We start from the raw sequence: 7,500 nt of genomic DNA on the forward strand, positions 1-7,500 counted from the left end.
ACCGGAATGCTTGGCCTTGGCTTGCCATAGCAGGGCATTGCTGGGTTGGGCTCCCTTGGCCTTCCGGGGGCCTTGGACGCTGTCTTGGGAAGACCATGGGCACAAGGCCATGGCATATAGTGAGGAATGGACCACGGTTGGCAAGGCTAGGCATATAGAGAGGAATGGACCACGGTTGCCAAGGTTGCGCAAGTTTTGGGCATTTTTTGCCCGGATATGCCCAAGTATGCCCCGATAGGCCCGTTACGCCCCGGTATGAACGCGTATGCCCGGATAGACTCGGTATGCCTTGGGATACATGCGTATGCCCCGATAGGCTTGGTACGCCCCGATATGCGCACGTGTGCCCCAGTAGGGCTCGGTATGCCCCGGTATGTACGCGTGTGCCCCGATAGGCCCGGTATGCCCCGATATGCACACGTGTGCCCCAATAGGGGTCGGTATGCCCCGGTAGGTACGCGTGTGCCCCGTAATGCACGTTTCGCAGATCTCCCCGCATGTCCCGCCCCTATATGTAATACTTACTTACTTACTTACTTTCTTTCTTGCTTGCTTGCTTGCTTGCAATGGTTGGGAGTGCCCGGCATGCCCCGCTGCAGAGACCAAGGGCGCAATGACTTGGCACCGCGGATGCCGGGACTCCGGCACTTCCCGTGGCACTGATGGTTGGTTCCAAAGACAAAAGGCCGTGCAAGGCCACCGCACCGCGGATGATTTTGCTCGTGCTGGCGCCGTTGTGTGGCCAAAGAACATGCGCGAATGCTCGTGTCGGAAGGGTTGGTGTCCTGGCCCCGCGGGTGTCACGAATGCTCGGTTGCGAAGACCATGGGACCAGAGCCATGGCACGTCGGATGATGGCTCCAGCTGGCGCCCCGGCACTTTCTGTGGCATTGATGCTCGGTTTCAAAGACAAACGTGCGCAGTGCCAGGGGACCGCGGATGACTGCTCGTGCTGGCCCCGTTGGGCGGCATTGATGGTCGGTTGCAAAGAAAATGCGCGATTGCTCGTGTCGGGGCCCGGCAAGCCAAGGCCAAGCGAGCCATGGCACGTCGGATGATGGCTCCAGCTGGCGCCCCGGCACTTTCTGTGGCATTGATGCTCGGTTTCAAAGACAAACGTGCGCAGGGCCAGGGGACCGCGGATGACTGCTCGTGCTGGCCCCGTTGGGCGGCATTGATGGTCGGTTGCAAAGAAAATGCGCGATTGCTCGTGTCGGGGCCTGGCAAGCCAAGGCCAAGCGAGCCATGGCAACGCGGATGATGGCTCGCTAGTGCTGGCGCCGTGCACAGTGGCCTCGCACACTCGCCCTGCACGCTTCCCTTGCACGCAGCCTTGCACACTAGCCTCGCATGCGAGCCTTGCACCCTAGCCATGCAAACTAGCCTTGCACGGTAGCCATGCACACAAGCCGTGCACATTAGCCATGCGCACAAGCCCCGCACACTAGCCTTGCGCACAACCCTTGCACACAAGCCATGCACTCGAGCAATGCACACAAGCCTTGCACTCAAGCAATGCACACAAGCCCTGGACACTAGCCTTGCACACGGGCCTGGCACACAAGCCTTGGGCACTAGCCTTGCGCACTAGCGTTCCACATGAGCCTTGCACACTAGCCTTGGACACTAGCCTTGCACACAGGCCTTGCACACTAGGCATGCTTGGGCGAGCTGATCCCGCATCAAGTCGACGGGTCTAGGCATTCTTGGGCGCAGATCCCGCATCGTCTCGTCGCGTCTGGGCGCAAACACGTCGCGTCTCGTTGCGTCTTCAGAAGTCGTCGCTAACAGCACCTTTGGTTGCCACTGGTGGTTAGGCTGGTTGGTTGCGCAAACCCTATAGGAGGGTGGCATGCTGGTGGGCGTTTTTGCCCGGATAGGCACTAGAATGTGCAGATTTTGGGCGTTTTTGCCTGGATAGGCTAAGGAATGGGCATGCTTTGGGCGTTTTTGCCCGGATAGGCACCGGAATGCTTGGCCTTGGCTTGTCCTAGCAAGGCATTGCTGGGTTGGGCTCCCTTGGCCTTTTGGGCGCCTTGGACGATGTCTTGCGAAGACCATGGGCACAAGGCCATGGCATATGGTGAGGAAAGGACCACGGTTGCCAAGGTTAGGCACCGGAATGCTTGGCCTTGGCTTGCCAAAGCAGGGCATTGCTGGGTTGGGCTCCCTTGGCCTTCCGGGCGCCTTGGACACTGTCTTGGGAAGACCATGGGCACAAGGCCATGGCATATGGTGGGGAATGGACCACGGTTGCCAAGGCTAGGCATATAGAGAGGAATTGCATTTTTGCCCGGATAGGCACCGGAATGCTTGCCATAGCAGGGCATTGCTGGGTTGGGCTCCCTTGGCCTTCCGGGGGCCTTGGACGCTGTCTTGGGAAGACCATGGGCACAAGGCCATGGCATATAGTGAGGAATGGACCACGGTTGGCAAGGCTAGGCATATAGAGAGGAATGGACCACGGTTGCCAAGGTTGCGCAAGTTTTGGGCATTTTTTGCCCGGATATGCCCAAGTATGCCCCGATAGGCCCGTTACGCCCCGGTATGAACGCGTATGCCCGGATAGACTCGGTATGCCTTGGGATACATGCGCATGCCCCGATAGGCTTGGTACGCCCCGATATGCGCACGTGTGCCCCAGTAGGGCTCGGTATGCCCCGGTATGTACGCGTGTGCCCCGATAGGCCCGGTATGCCCCGATATGCACACGTGTGCCCCAATAGGGGTCGGTATGCCCCGGTAGGTACGCGTGTGCCCCGTAATGCACGTTTCGCAGATCTCCCCGCATGTCCCGCCCCTATATGTAATACTTACTTACTTACTTACTTTCTTTCTTGCTTGCTTGCTTGCTTGCAATGGTTGGGAGTGCCCGGCATGCCCCGCTGCAGAGACCAAGGGCGCAATGACTTGGCACCGCGGATGCCGGGACTCCGGCACTTCCCGTGGCACTGATGGTTGGTTCCAAAGACAAAAGGCCGTGCAAGGCCACCGCACCGCGGATGATTTTGCTCGTGCTGGCGCCGTTGTGTGGCCAAAGAACATGCGCGAATGCTCGTGTCGGAAGGGTTGGTGTCCTGGCCCCGCGGGTGTCACGAATGCTCGGTTGCGAAGACCATGGGACCAGAGCCATGGCACGTCGGATGATGGCTCCAGCTGGCGCCCCGGCACTTTCTGTGGCATTGATGCTCGGTTTCAAAGACAAACGTGCGCAGGGCCAGGGGACCGCGGATGACTGCTCGTGCTGGCCCCGTTGGGCAGCATTGATGGTCGGTTGCAAAGAAAATGCGCGATTGCTCGTGTCGGGGCCCGGCAAGCCAAGGCCAAGCGAGCCATGGCACGTCGGATGATGGCTCCAGCTGGCGCCCCGGCACTTTCTGTGGCATTGATGCTCGGTTTCAAAGACAAACGTGCGCAGGGCCAGGGGACCGCGGATGACTGCTCGTGCTGGCCCCATTGGGCGGCATTGATGGTCGGTTGCAAAGAAAATGCGCGATTGCTCGTGTCGGGGCCCGGCAAGCCAAGGCCAAGCGAGCCATGGCACGTCGGATGATGGCTCCAGCTGGCGCCCCGGCACTTTCTGTGGCATTGATGCTCGGTTTCCAAGACAAACGTGCGCAGGGCCAGGGGACCGCGGATGACTGCTCGTGCTGGCCCCGTTGGGCGGCATTGATGGTCGGTTGCAAAGAAAATGCGCGATTGCTCGTGTCGGGGCCTGGCAAGCCAAGGCCAAGCGAGCCATGGCAACGCGGATGATGGCTCGCTAGTGCTGGCGCCGTGCACAGTGGCCTCGCACACTCGCCCTGCACGCTTCCCTTGCACGCAGCCTTGCACACTAGCCTCGCATGCGAGCCTTGCACCCTAGCCATGCAAACTAGCCTTGCACGGTAGCCATGCACACAAGCCGTGCACATTAGCCATGCGCACAAGCCCCGCACACTAGCCTTGCGCACAACCCTTGCACACAAGCCATGCACTCGAGCAATGCACACAAGCCTTGCACTCAAGCAATGCACACAAGCCCTGGACACTAGCCTTGCACACGGGCCTGGCACACAAGCCTTGGGCACTAGCCTTGCGCACTAGCGTTCCACATGAGCCTTGCACACTAGCCTTGGACACTAGCCTTGCACACAGGCCTTGCACACTAGGCATGCTTGGGCGAGCTGATCCCGCATCAAGTCGACGGGTCTAGGCATTCTTGGGCGCAGATCCCGCATCGTCTCGTCGCGTCTGGGCGCAAACACGTCGCGTCTCGTTGCGTCTTCAGAAGTCGTCGCTAACAGCACCTTTGGTTGCCACTGGTGGTTAGGCTGGTTGGTTGCGCAAACCCTATAGGAGGGTGGCATGCTGGTGGGCGTTTTTGCCCGGATAGGCACTAGAATGTGCAGATTTTGGGCGTTTTTGCCTGGATAGGCTAAGGAATGGGCATGCTTTGGGCGTTTTTGCCCGGATAGGCACCGGAATGCTTGGCCTTGGCTTGTCCTAGCAAGGCATTGCTGGGTTGGGCTCCCTTGGCCTTTTGGGCGCCTTGGACGATGTCTTGCGAAGACCATGGGCACAAGGCCATGGCATATGGTGAGGAAAGGACCACGGTTGCCAAGGTTAGGCACCGGAATGCTTGGCCTTGGCTTGCCAAAGCAGGGCATTGCTGGGTTGGGCTCCCTTGGCCTTCCGGGCGCCTTGGACACTGTCTTGGGAAGACCATGGGCACAAGGCCATGGCATATGGTGGGGAATGGACCACGGTTGCCAAGGCTAGGCATATAGAGAGGAATTGCATTTTTGCCCGGATAGGCACCGGAATGCTTGCCATAGCAGGGCATTGCTGGGTTGGGCTCCCTTGGCCTTCCGGGGGCCTTGGACGCTGTCTTGGGAAGACCATGGGCACAAGGCCATGGCATATAGTGAGGAATGGACCACGGTTGGCAAGGCTAGGCATATAGAGAGGAATGGACCACGGTTGCCAAGGTTGCGCAAGTTTTGGGCATTTTTTGCCCGGATATGCCCAAGTATGCCCCGATAGGCCCGTTACGCCCCGGTATGAACGCGTATGCCCGGATAGACTCGGTATGCCTTGGGATACATGCGTATGCCCCGATAGGCTTGGTACGCCCCGATATGCGCACGTGTGCCCCAGTAGGGCTCGGTATGCCCCGGTATGTACGCGTGTGCCCCGATAGGCCCGGTATGCCCCGATATGCACACGTGTGCCCCAATAGGGGTCGGTATGCCCCGGTAGGTACGCGTGTGCCCCGTAATGCACGTTTCGCAGATCTCCCCGCATGTCCCGCCCCTATATGTAATACTTACTTACTTACTTACTTTCTTTCTTGCTTGCTTGCTTGCTTGCAATGGTTGGGAGTGCCCGGCATGCCCCGCTGCAGAGACCAAGGGCGCAATGACTTGGCACCGCGGATGCCGGGACTCCGGCACTTCCCGTGGCACTGATGGTTGGTTCCAAAGACAAAAGGCCGTGCAAGGCCACCGCACCGCGGATGATTTTGCTCGTGCTGGCGCCGTTGTGTGGCCAAAGAACATGCGCGAATGCTCGTGTCGGAAGGGTTGGTGTCCTGGCCCCGCGGGTGTCACGAATGCTCGGTTGCGAAGACCATGGGACCAGAGCCATGGCACGTCGGATGATGGCTCCAGCTGGCGCCCCGGCACTTTCTGTGGCATTGATGCTCGGTTTCAAAGACAAACGTGCGCAGGGCCAGGGGACCGCGGATGACTGCTCGTGCTGGCCCCGTTGGGCGGCATTGATGGTCGGTTGCAAAGAAAATGCGCGATTGCTCGTGTCGGGGCCTGGCAAGCCAAGGCCAAGCGAGCCATGGCAACGCGGATGATGGCTCCAGCTGGCGCCCCGGCACTTTCTGTGGCATTGATGCTCGGTTTCGAAGACAAACGTGCGCAGGGCCAGGGGACCGCGGAGGACTGCTCGTGCTGGCCCCGTTGGGCGGCATTGATGGTGTGTTGCAGAGAGCATGTGCGATTGCAAGTGTCGGCCGGGTTTGGGTTCCCTTGGGCTTTCGGGTGCCTTGGACGCTGTCTTGCGAAGACCATGGGCACAAGGCCCCGTCCTGGCCCCTTGTTCGATTCGCTCTCGTCTTGCGCTTGCTTCCAAGGTCCTCCATGACCTTCCCCATGGCCTTGCTAGATCCCCCCCATGACGCATGACCTCTGTCCGTTGATTGGTTTTGAGTGCACACCATGCCCGGCTTGGCACCGTGTTGTCGCGTGAGTGGCATTTGGATCGTGCATGCTGGTGGGCTACCTGCCAATGCGCACAAGCCTTGCACACTAGCCTTGCGCACGAGCCTTGCACAAAAGCCTTGGACACAAGCCTTGCGCACAAGCCATGCGCACAAGCCTTGGACGCTAGCCTTGCACACAAGCCATGCATACAAGCCTTGCTCACAAGCCTTGGGCACTGGCCCATCGCAGTAGCCTTGCACACAAGCCTTGCGCACTAGCTTTGGGCACGAGCCTTGCGCACTTGCCTTGGGCACTAGCCTTGCACACAACCCTTGGGAACTAGCCTTGCGCACCAGCCTTGCCCACAAGCCTTGCACACCAGCCTTGCACACTAGCCTTGCATACAAGCCTTGCACACTAGCCTTGCACACAGGCCATGCTCACTAGCCTTGGGCACTAGCCTTGCACACAGACCTTGGGCACTAGCCTTGCGCACTAGCCTTGCCCACGAGCCTTGCACACTAGCCTTGCACGCAGGCCTTGCACGCTAGGCATGCTTGGGCCAGCAGCTCCCGCATCAAGTCGGCGGGTGTAGGCACGGTTGGGCGCAGATCCCGCATCGCCTCGTCGCGTCTGGGCGCAAACCCGTCGCGTCTCGTTGCGTCTTCAGAAGTCGTCGCTAACAGCACCTTTGGTTGCCACTGGTGGTTAGGCGGGTTGGTTGCGCAAACCCTATAGGAGGGTGGCATGCTGCGGGGCGCTGGAATGCGCAGGCTTAGGGCGTTTTTGCCCGGATAGGCACTGGAATGTGCTGGTTTTGGGCGTTTTTGCCTGGATAGGCTAAGGAATGGGCATGCTTTGGGCGTTTTCCCCGGATAGGCACTGGAATGGGCTGGTTTTGGGCGTTTTTGCCTGGATAGGCTAACGAATGGGGCATGCTTTGGGCGTTTTTGCCCGGGTAGGCACTGGAATGCCTGGCCTTGGCTGGGCATTGCTGGGTTGGGCTCCCTTGGCCTTTCAGGCGCCTTGGATGCTGTCTTGTGAAGACCATGGGCACAAGGCCATGGCATATAGTGGGGAATGGACCATGGTTGCCAAGGTTAGGCAATATAGAGGGCGGTGGGCGAGTAGGCCATGGCGTCACTTGTTTGCCCGTGTTTGCTCCCTTTGTGCGTTGTTTGGTTTTGGGAGCACACCTACCTTGCTAGGCTCGGCGGCTTACCCCTGCCCTTGTGGGTACTGGGTTGCACGTCTGTTTGCAACCCTATGGCTTGGTTGCTGCTGGCTTGGTTGGGTAGTTTGCCTC

The sequence above is a fragment of the Tasmannia lanceolata genome, unplaced genomic scaffold (genome assembly GCF_043159265.1).
Source record: "Tasmannia lanceolata isolate RefF3 unplaced genomic scaffold, GAP_Taslan_0.1 ptg000038l, whole genome shotgun sequence".
Taxonomy (NCBI): domain Eukaryota; kingdom Viridiplantae; phylum Streptophyta; class Magnoliopsida; order Canellales; family Winteraceae; genus Tasmannia; species Tasmannia lanceolata.